Source organism: Lytechinus pictus, chromosome 10 (genome assembly GCF_037042905.1).
Source record: "Lytechinus pictus isolate F3 Inbred chromosome 10, Lp3.0, whole genome shotgun sequence".
Taxonomy (NCBI): Eukaryota; Metazoa; Echinodermata; class Echinoidea; order Temnopleuroida; family Toxopneustidae; genus Lytechinus; species Lytechinus pictus.
The window spans coordinates 15065554-15077597 of NC_087254.1; positions in this window are offsets into that span (position 1 = coordinate 15065554).

The following is a 12044-nucleotide window of genomic DNA, read 5'->3' on the forward strand; positions in this document are numbered from 1 at the left end:
CAAAACTGCATCGGTTTGATTCCAAACTGGTGTCGTTTGAATACTTCTCTGGTTTGGACATTATATAGATTCCAGGCTGGTGTTAAATCAACACCGGAGTTTTTGCAGTGTACCCTCCAATACACCTCTCATCGCCTGGTCCTGAGATAGCCTTGTGAACTTGTACGAGTTTTTTTTATTATGTGGACACTATGAAGTATGGTCCATGCGATGCCACTCGTAACATTAGAATTAATGCATACAGGTGTCATGCGCGTAAAACATTACCCATAGTATGTTAAAATCCTAAAAAATAAACGTGAAATTAGAGGGTCGAATGTTTACTACCATTGGATAGGATATATATCTGACCAGAAAAGGGTATCGTAGCCAGCTCATTTTAAAAATAAATCGTCATTTATGGACATAACTATGATTGGATTTAGTTTTTAGTTCGCCAATACACTGCAAAAACTCTGGTGTTGATTGACACCAGACCAGAATCTATATATGTCCACACCAGAGAAGTTTTATACAACACCAGTTTTGTTTTGGTCTAACACCAGATAGGTGTTTATACAACACCAATTAGTATCAAAACTGCATCGGTTTGATTCCAAACTGGTGTCGTTTGAATACTTCTCTGGTTTGGACATTATATAGATTCCAGGCTGGTGTTAAATCAACACCGGAGTTTTTGCAGTGTACCCTCCAATACACCTCTCATCGCCTGGTCCTGAGATAGCCTTGTGAACTTGTACGAGTTTTTTTTATTATGTGGACACTATGAAGTATGGTCCATGCGATGCCACTCGTAACATTAGAATTAATGCATACAGGTGTCATGCGCGTAAAACATTACCCATAGTATGTTAAAATCCTAAAAAATAAACGTGAAATTAGAGGGTCGAATGTTTACTACCGTTGGATAGGATATATATCTGACCAGAAAAGGGTATCGTAGCCAGCTCATTTTAAAAATAAATCGTCATTTATGGACATAACTATGATTGGATTTAGTTTTTAGTTCGCCAATACACTGCAAAAACTCTGGTGTTGATTGACACCAGACCAGAATCTATATATGTCCACACCAGAGAAGTTTTAAACAACACCAGTTTTGTTTTGGTCTAACACCAGATAGGTGTTTATACAACACCAATTAGTATCAAAACTGCATCGGTTTGATTCCAAACTGGTGTCGTTTGAATACTTCTCTGGTTTGGACATTATATAGATTCCAGGCTGGTGTTAAATCAACACCGGAGTTTTTGCAGTGTACCCTCCAATACACCTCTCATCGCCTGGTCCTGAGATAGCCTTGTGAACTTGTACGAGTTTTTTTTATTATGTGGACACTATGAAGTATGGTCCATGCGATGCCACTCGTAACATTAGAATTAATGCATACAGGTGTCATGCGCGTAAAACATTACCCATAGTATGTTAAAATCCTAAAAAATAAACGTGAAATTAGAGGGTCGAATGTTTACTACCATTGGATAGGATATATATCTGACCAGAAAAGGGTATCGTAGCCAGCTCATTTTAAAAATAAATCGTCATTTATGGACATAACTATGATTGGATTTAGTTTTTAGTTCGCCAATACACTGCAAAAACTCTGGTGTTGATTGACACCAGACCAGAATCTATATATGTCCACACCAGAGAAGTTTTAAACAACACCAGTTTTGTTTTGGTCTAACACCAGATAGGTGTTTATACAACACCAATTATTATCAAAACTGCATCGGTTTGATTCCAAACTGGTGTCGTTTGAATACTTCTCTGGTTTGGACATTATATAGATTCCAGGCTGGTGTTAAATCAACACCGGAGTTTTTGCAGTGTACCCTCCAATACACCTCTCATCGCCTGGTCCTGAGATAGCCTTGTGAACTTGTACGAGTTTTTTTTATTATGTGGACACTATGAAGTATGGTCCATGCGATGCCACTCGTAACATTAGAATTAATGCATACAGGTGTCATGCGCGTTAAACATTACCCATAGTATGTTAAAATCCTAAAAAATAAACGTGAAATTAGAGGGTCGAATGTTTACTACCATTGGATAGGATATATATCTGACCAGAAAAGGGTATTGTAGCCAGCTCATTTTAAAAATAAATCGTCATTTATGGACATAACTATGATTGGATTTAGTTTTTAGTTCGCCAATACACTGCAAAAACTCTGGTGTTGATTGACACCAGACCATAATCTATATATGTCCACACCAGAGAAGTTTTAAACAACACCAGTTTTGTTTTGGTCTAACACCAGATAGGTGTTTATATAACACCAATTAGTATCAAAACTGCATCGGTTTGATTCCAAACTGGTGTCGTTTGAATACTTCTCTGGGTTGGACATTATATAGATTCCAGGCTGGTGTTAAATCAACACCGGAGTTTTTGCAGTGTACCCTCCAATACACCTCTCATCGCCTGGTCCTGAGATAGCCTTGTGAACTTGTACGAGTTTTTTTTATTATGTGGACACTATGAAGTATGGTCCATGCGATGCCACTCGTAACATTAGAATTAATGCATACAGGTGTCATGCGCGTAAAACATTACCCATAGTATGTTAAAATCCTAAAAAATAAACGTGAAATTAGAGGGTCGAATGTTTACTACCATTGGATAGGATATATATCTGACCAGAAAAGGGTATCGTAGCCAGCTCATTTTAAAAATAAATCGTCATTTATGGACATAACTATGATTGGATTTAGTTTTTAGTTCGCCAATACACTGCAAAAACTCTGGTGTTGATTGACACCAGACCAGAATCTATAAATGTCCACACCAGAGAAGTTTTAAACAACACCAGTTTTGTTTTGGTCTAACACCAGATAGGTGTTTATACAACACCAATTAGTATCAAAACTGCATCGGTTTGATTCCAAACTGGTGTCGTTTGAATACTTCTCTGGTTTGGACATTATATAGATTCCAGGCTGGTGTTAAATCAACACCGGAGTTTTTGCAGTGTACCCTCCAATACACCTCTCATCGCCTGGTCCTGAGATAGCCTTGTGAACTTGTACGAGTTTTTTTTATTATGTGGACACTATGAAGTATGGTCCATGCGATGCCACTCGTAACATTAGAATTAATGCATACAGGTGTCATGCGCGTAAAACATTACCCATAGTATGTTAAAATCCTAAAAAATAAACGTGAAATTAGAGGGTCGAATGTTTACTACCATTGGATAGGATATATATCTGACCAGAAAAGGGTATCGTAGCCAGCTCATTTTAAAAATAAATCGTCATTTATGGACATAACTATGATTGGATTTAGTTTTTAGTTCGCCAATACACTGCAAAAACTCTGGTGTTGATTGACACCAGACCAGAATCTATATATGTCCACACCAGAGAAGTTTTAAACAACACCAGTTTTGTTTTGGTCTAACACCAGATAGGTGTTTATACAACACCAATTAGTATCAAAACTGCATCGGTTTGATTCCAAACTGGTGTCGTTTGAATACTTCTCTGGTTTGGACATTATATAGATTCCAGGCTGGTGTTAAATCAACACCGGAGTTTTTGCAGTGTACCCTCCAATACACCTCTCATCGCCTGGTCCTGAGATAGCCTTGTGAACTTGTACGAGTTTTTTTTATTATGTGGACACTATGAAGTATGGTCCATGCGATGCCACTCGTAACATTAGAATTAATGCATACAGGTGTCATGCGCGTAAAACATTACCCATAGTATGTTAAAATCCTAAAAAATAAACGTGAAATTAGAGGGTCGAATGTTTACTACCATTGGATAGGATATATATCTGACCAGAAAAGGGTATCGTAGCCAGCTCATTTTAAAAATAAATCGTCATTTATGGACATAACTATGATTGGATTTAGTTTTTAGTTCGCCAATACACTGCAAAAACTCTGGTGTTGATTGACACCAGACCAGAATCTATATATGTCCACACCAGAGAAGTTTTATACAACACCAGTTTTGTTTTGGTCTAACACCAGATAGGTGTTTATACAACACCAATTAGTATCAAAACTGCATCGGTTTGATTCCAAACTGGTGTCGTTTGAATACTTCTCTGGTTTGGACATTATATAGATTCCAGGCTGGTGTTAAATCAACACCGGAGTTTTTGCAGTGTACCCTCCAATACACCTCTCATCGCCTGGTCCTGAGATAGCCTTGTGAACTTGTACGAGTTTTTTTTATTATGTGGACACTATGAAGTATGGTCCATGCGATGCCACTCGTAACATTAGAATTAATGCATACAGGTGTCATGCGCGTAAAACATTACCCATAGTATGTTAAAATCCTAAAAAATAAACGTAAAATTAGAGGGTCGAATGTTTACTACCATTGGATAGGATATATATCTGACAAGAAAAGGGTATCGTAGCCAGCTCATTTTAAAAATAAATCGTCATTTATGGACATAACTATGATTGGATTTAGTTTTTAGTTCGCCAATACACTGCAAAAACTCTGGTGTTGATTGACACCAGACCAGAATCTATATATGTCCACACCAGAGAAGTTTTAAACAACACCAGTTTTGTTTTGGTCTAACACCAGATAGGTGTTTATACAACACCAATTAGTATCAAAACTGCATCGGTTTGATTCCAAACTGGTGTCGTTTGAATACTTCTCTGGTTTGGACATTATATAGATTCCAGGCTGGTGTTAAATCAACACCGGAGTTTTTGCAGTGTACCCTCCAATACACCTCTCATCGCCTGGTCCTGAGATAGCCTTGTGAACTTGTACGAGTTTTTTTTATTATGTGGACACTATGAAGTATGGTCCATGCGATGCCACTCGTAACATTAGAATTAATGCATACAGGTGTCATGCGCGTAAAACATTACCCATAGTATGTTAAAATCCTAAAAAATAAACGTGAAATTAGAGGGTCGAATGTTTACTACCATTGGATAGGATATATATCTGACCAGAAAAGGGTATCGTAGCCAGCTCATTTTAAAAATAAATCGTCATTTATGGACATAACTATGATTGGATTTAGTTTTTAGTTCGCCAATACACTGCAAAAACTCTGGTGTTGATTGACACCAGACCAGAATCTATATATGTCCACACCAGAGAAGTTTTATACAACACCAGTTTTGTTTTGGTCTAACACCAGATAGGTGTTTATACAACACCAATTAGTATCAAAACTGCATCGGTTTGATTCCAAACTGGTGTCGTTTGAATACTTCTCTGGTTTGGACATTATATAGATTCCAGGCTGGTGTTAAATCAACACCGGAGTTTTTGCAGTGTACCCTCCAATACACCTCTCATCGCCTGGTCCTGAGATAGCCTTGTGAACTTGTACGAGTTTTTTTTATTATGTGGACACTATGAAGTATGGTCCATGCGATGCCACTCGTAACATTAGAATTAATGCATACAGGTGTCATGCGCGTAAAACATTACCCATAGTATGTTAAAATCCTAAAAAATAAACGTGAAATTAGAGGGTCGAATGTTTACTACCATTGGATAGGATATATATCTGACCAGAAAAGGGTATCGTAGCCAGCTCATTTTAAAAATAAATCGTCATTTATGGACATAACTATGATTGGATTTAGTTTTTAGTTCGCCAATACACTGCAAAAACTCTGGTGTTGATTGACACCAGACCAGAATCTATATATGTCCACACCAGAGAAGTTTTATACAACACCAGTTTTGTTTTGGTCTAACACCAGATAGGTGTTTATACAACACCAATTAGTATCAAAACTGCATCGGTTTGATTCCAAACTGGTGTCGTTTGAATACTTCTCTGGTTTGGACATTATATAGATTCCAGGCTGGTGTTAAATCAACACCGGAGTTTTTGCAGTGTACCCTCCAATACACCTCTCATCGCCTGGTCCTGAGATAGCCTTGTGAACTTGTACGAGTTTTTTTTATTATGTGGACACTATGAAGTATGGTCCATGCGATGCCACTCGTAACATTAGAATTAATGCATACAGGTGTCATGCGCGTAAAACATTACCCATAGTATGTTAAAATCCTAAAAAATAAACGTGAAATTAGAGGGTCGAATGTTTACTACCATTGGATAGGATATATATCTGACCAGAAAAGGGTATCGTAGCCAGCTCATTTTAAAAATAAATCGTCATTTATGGACATAACTATGATTGGATTTAGTTTTTAGTTCGCCAATACACTGCAAAAACTCTGGTGTTGATTGACACCAGACCAGAATCTATATATGTCCACACCAGAGAAGTTTTAAACAACACCAGTTTTGTTTTGGTCTAACACCAGATAGGTGTTTATACAACACCAATTAGTATTAAAACTGCATCGGTTTGATTCCAAACTGGTGTCGTTAGAATAATTCTCTGGTTTGGACATTATATAGATTCCAGGCTGGTGTTAAATCAACACCGGAGTTTTTGCAGTGTACCCTCCAATACACCTCTCATCGCCTGGTCCTGAGATAGCCTTGTGAACTTGTACGAGTTTTTTTTATTATGTGGACACTATGAAGTATGGTCCATGCGATGCCACTCGTAACATTAGAATTAATGCATACAGGTGTCATGCGCGTAAAACATTACCCATAGTATGTTAAAATCCTAAAAAATAAACGTGAAATTAGAGGGTAGAATGTTTACTACCATTGGATAGGATATATATCTGACCAGAAAAGGGTATCATAGCCAGCTCATTTTAAAAATAAATCGTCATTTATGGACATAACTATGATTGGATTTAGTTTTTAGTTCGCCAATACACTGCAAAAACTCTGGTGTTGATTGACACCAGACCAGAATCTATATATGTCCACACCAGAGAAGTTTTAAACAACACCAGTTTTGTTTTGGTCTAACACCAGATAGGTGTTTATACAACACCAATTAGTATCAAAACTGCATCGGTTTGATTCCAAACTGGTGTCGTTTGAATACTTCTCTGGTTTGGACATTATATAGATTCAAGGCTGGTGTTAAATCAACACCGGAGTTTTTGCAGTGTACCCTCCAATACACCTCTCATCGCCTGGTCCTGAGATAGCCTTGTGAACTTGTACGAGTTTTTTTTATTATGTGGACACTATGAAGTATGGTCCATGCGATGCCACTCGTAACATTAGAATTAATGCATACAGGTGTCATGCGCGTAAAACATTACCCATAGTATGTTAAAATCCTAAAAAATAAACGTGAAATTAGAGGGTCGAATGTTTACTACCATTGGATAGGATATATATCTGACCAGAAAAGGGTATCGTAGCCAGCTCATTTTAACAATAGATCGTCATTTATGGACATATATATGATTGGATTTAGTTTTTAGTTCGCCAATACACTGCAAAAACTCTGGTGTTGATTGACACCAGACCAGAATCTATATATGTCCACACCAGAGAAGTTTTAAACAACACCAGTTTTGTTTTGGTCTAACACCAGATAGGTGTTTATACAACACCAATTAGTATCAAAACTGCATCGGTTTGATTCCAAACTGGTGTCGTTTGAATACTTCTCTGGTTTGGACATTATATAGATTCCAGGCTGGTGTTAAATCAACACCGGAGTTTTTGCAGTGTACCCTTCAATACACCTCTCATCGCCTGGTCCTGAGATAGCCTTGTGAACTTGTACGAGTTTTTTTTATTATGTGGACACTATGAAGTATGGTCCATGCGATGCCACTCGTAACATTAGAATTAATGCATACAGGTGTCATGCGCGTAAAACATTCCCCATAGTATGTTAAAATCCTAAAAAATAAACGTGAAATTAGAGGGTCGAATGTTTACTACCATTGGATAGGATATGTATCTGACCAGAAAAGGGTATCGTAGCCAGCTCATTTTAAAAATAAATCGTCATGTATGGACATAACTATGATTGGATTTAGTTTATAGTTCGCCAATACACTGCAAAAACTCTGGTGTTGATTGACACCAGACCAGAATCTATATATGTCCACACCAGAGAAGTTTTAAACAACACCAGTTTTGTTTTGGTCTAACACCAGATAGGTGTTTATACAACACCAATTAGGATCAAAACTGCATCGGTTTGATTCCAAACTGGTGTCGTTTGAATACTTCTCTGGTTTGGACATTATATAGATTCCAGGCTGGTGTTAAATCAACACCGGAGTTTTTGCAGTGTACCCTCCAATACACCTCTCATCGCCTGGTCCTGAGATAGCCTTGTGAACTTGTACGAGTTTTTTTTATTACGTGGACACTATGAAGTATGGTCCATGCGATGCCACTCGTAACATTAGAATTAATGCATACAGGTGTCATGCGCGTAAAACATTACCCATAGTATGTTAAAATCCTAAAAAATAAACGTGAAATTAGAGGGTCGAATGTTTACTACCATTGGATAGGATATGTATCTGACCAGAAAAGGGTATCGTAGCCAGCTCATTTTAAAAATAAATCGTCATGTATGGACATAACTATGATTGGATTTAGTTTTTAGTTCGCCAATACACTGCAAAAACTCTGGTGTTGATTGACACCAGACCAGAATCTATATATGTCCACACCAGAGAAGTTTTAAACAACACCAGTTTTGTTTTGGTCTAACACCAGATAGGTGTTTATACAACACCAATTAGTATCAAAACTGCATCGGTTTGATTCCAAACTGGTGTCGTTTGAATACTTCTCTGGTTTGGACATTATATAGATTCCAGGCTGGTGTTAAATCAACACCGGAGTTTTTGCAGTGTACCCTTCAATACACCTCTCATCGCCTGGTCCTGAGATAGCTTTGTGAACTTGTACGAGATTTTTTTATTATGTGGACACTATGAACTATGGTCCATGCGATGCCACTCGTAACATTAGAATTAATGCATACAGGTGTCATGCGCGTAAAACATTACCCATAGTATGTTAAAATCCTAAAAAATAAACGTGAAATTAGAGGGTCGAATGTTTACTACCATTGGATAGGATATGTATCTGACCAGAAAAGGGTATCGTAGCCAGCTCATTTTAAAAATAAATCGTCATGTATGGACAAAACTATGATTGGATTTAGTTTTTAGTTCGCCAATACACTGCAAAAACTCTGGTGTTGATTGACACCAGACCAGAATCTATATATGTCCACACCAGAGAAGTTTTAAACAATACCAGTTTTGTTTTGGTCTAACACCAGATAGGTGTTTATACAACACCAATTAGGATCAAAACTGCATCGGTTTGATTCCAAACTGGTGTCGTTTGAATACTTCTCTGGTTTGGACATTATATAGATTCCAGGCTGGTGTTAAATCAACACCGGAGTTTTTGCAGTGTACCCTTCAATACACCTCTCACCGCCTGGTCCTGAGATAGCCTTGTGAACTTGTACGAGTTTTTTTTATTATGTGGACACTATGAAGTATGGTCCATGCGATGCCACTCGTAACATTAGAATTAATGCATACAGGTGTCATGCGCGTAAAACATTACCCATAGTATGTTAAAATCCTAAAAAATAAACGTGAAATTAGAGGGTCGAATGTTTACTACCATTGGATAGGATATGTATCTGACCAGAAAAGGGTATCGTAGCCAGCTCATTTTAAAAATAAATCGTCATGTATCGACATAACTACGATTGGATTTAGTTTTTAGTTCGCCAATACACTGCAAAAACTCTGGTGTTGATTGACACCAGACCAGAATCTATATATGTCCACACCAGAGAAGTTTTAAACAACACCAGTTTTGTTTTGGTCTAACACCAGATAGGTGTTTATACAACACCAATTAGGATCAAAACTGCATCGGTTTGATTCCAAACTGGTGTCGTTTGAATACTTCTCTGGTTTGGACATTATATAGATTCCAGGCTGGTGTTAAATCAACACCGGAGTTTTTGCAGTGTACCCTCCAATACACCTCTCATCGCCTGGTCCTGAGATAGCCTTGTAAACTTGTACGAGTTTTTTTTATTATGTGGACACTATGAAGTATGGTCCATGCGATGCCACTCGTAACATTAGAATTAATGCATACAGGTGTCATGCGCGTAAAACATTACCCATAGTATGTTAAAATCCTAAAAAATAAACGTGAAATTAGAGGGTCGAATGTTTACTACCATTGGATAGGATATGTATCTGACCAGAAAAGGGTATCGTAGCCAGCTCATTTTAAAAATAAATCGTCATGTATGGACATAACTATGATTGGATTTAGTTTTTAGTTCGCCAATACACTGCAAAAACTCTGGTGTTGATTGACACCAGACCAGAATCTATATATGTCTACACCAGAGAAGTTTTAAACAACACCAGTTTTGTTTTGGTCTAACACCAGATAGGTGTTTATACAACACCAATTAGTATCAAAACTGCATCGGTTTGATTCCAAACTGGTGTCGTTTGAATACTTCTCTGGTTTGGACATTATATAGATTCCAGGCTGGTGTTAAATCAACACCGGAGTTTTTGCAGTGTACCCTTCAATACACCTCTCACCGCCTGGTCCTGAGATAGCCTTGTGAACTTGTACGAGTTTTTTTTATTATGTGGACACTATGAAGTATGGTCCATGCGATGCCACTCGTAACATTAGAATTAATGCATACAGGTGTCATGCGCGTAAAACATTACCCATAGTATGTTAAAATCCTAAAAAATAAACGTGAAATTAGAGGGTCGAATGTTTACTACCATTGGATAGGATATGTATCTGACCAGAAAAGGGTATCGTAGCCAGCTCATTTTAAAAATAAATCGTCATGTATCGACATAACTACGATTGGATTTAGTTTTTAGTTCGCCAATACACTGCAAAAACTCTGGTGTTGATTGACACCAGACCAGAATCTATATATGTCCACACCAGAGAAGTTTTAAACAACACCAGTTTTGTTTTGGTCTAACACCAGATAGGTGTTTATACAACACCAATTAGGATCAAAACTGCATCGGTTTGATTCCAAACTGGTGTCGTTTGAATACTTCTCTGGTTTGGACATTATATAGATTCCAGGCTGGTGTTAAATCAACACCGGAGTTTTTGCAGTGTACCCTCCAATACACCTCTCATCGCCTGGTCCTGAGATAGCCTTGTAAACTTGTACGAGTTTTTTTTATTATGTGGACACTATGAAGTATGGTCCATGCGATGCCACTCGTAACATTAGAATTAATGCATACAGGTGTCATGCGCGTAAAACATTACCCATAGTATGTTAAAATCCTAAAAAATAAACGTGAAATTAGAGGGTCGAATGTTTACTACCATTGGATAGGATATGTATCTGACCAGAAAAGGGTATCGTAGCCAGCTCATTTTAAAAATAAATCGTCATGTATGGACATAACTATGATTGGATTTAGTTTTTAGTTCGCCAATACACTGCAAAAACTCTGGTGTTGATTGACACCAGACCAGAATCTATATATGTCTACACCAGAGAAGTTTTAAACAACACCAGTTTTGTTTTGGTCTAACACCAGATAGGTGTTTATACAACACCAATTAGTATCAAAACTGCATCGGTTTGATTCCAAACTGGTGTCGTTTGAATACTTCTCTGGTTTGGACATTATATAGATTCCAGGCTGGTGTTAAATCAACACCGGAGTTTTTGCAGTGTACCCTTCAATACACCTCTCATCGCCTGGTCCTGAGATAGCCTTGTGAACTTGTACGAGATTTTTTTATTATGTGGACACTATGAAGTATGGTCCATGCGATGCCACTCGTAACATTAGAATTAATGCATACAGGTGTCATGCGCGTAAAACATTACCCATAGTATGTTAAAATCCTAAAAAATAAACGTGAAATTAGAGGGTCGAATGTTTACTACCATTGGATAGGATATGTATCTGACCAGAAAAGGGTATCGTAGCCAGCTCATTTTAAAAATAAATCGTCATGTATCGACATAACTATGATTGGATTTAGTTTTTAGTTCGCCAATACACTGCAAAAACTCTGGTGTTGATTGACACCAGACCAGAATCTATATATGTCCACACCAGAGAAGTTTTAAACAACACCAGTTTTGTTTTGGTCTAACACCAGATAGGTGTTTATACAACAC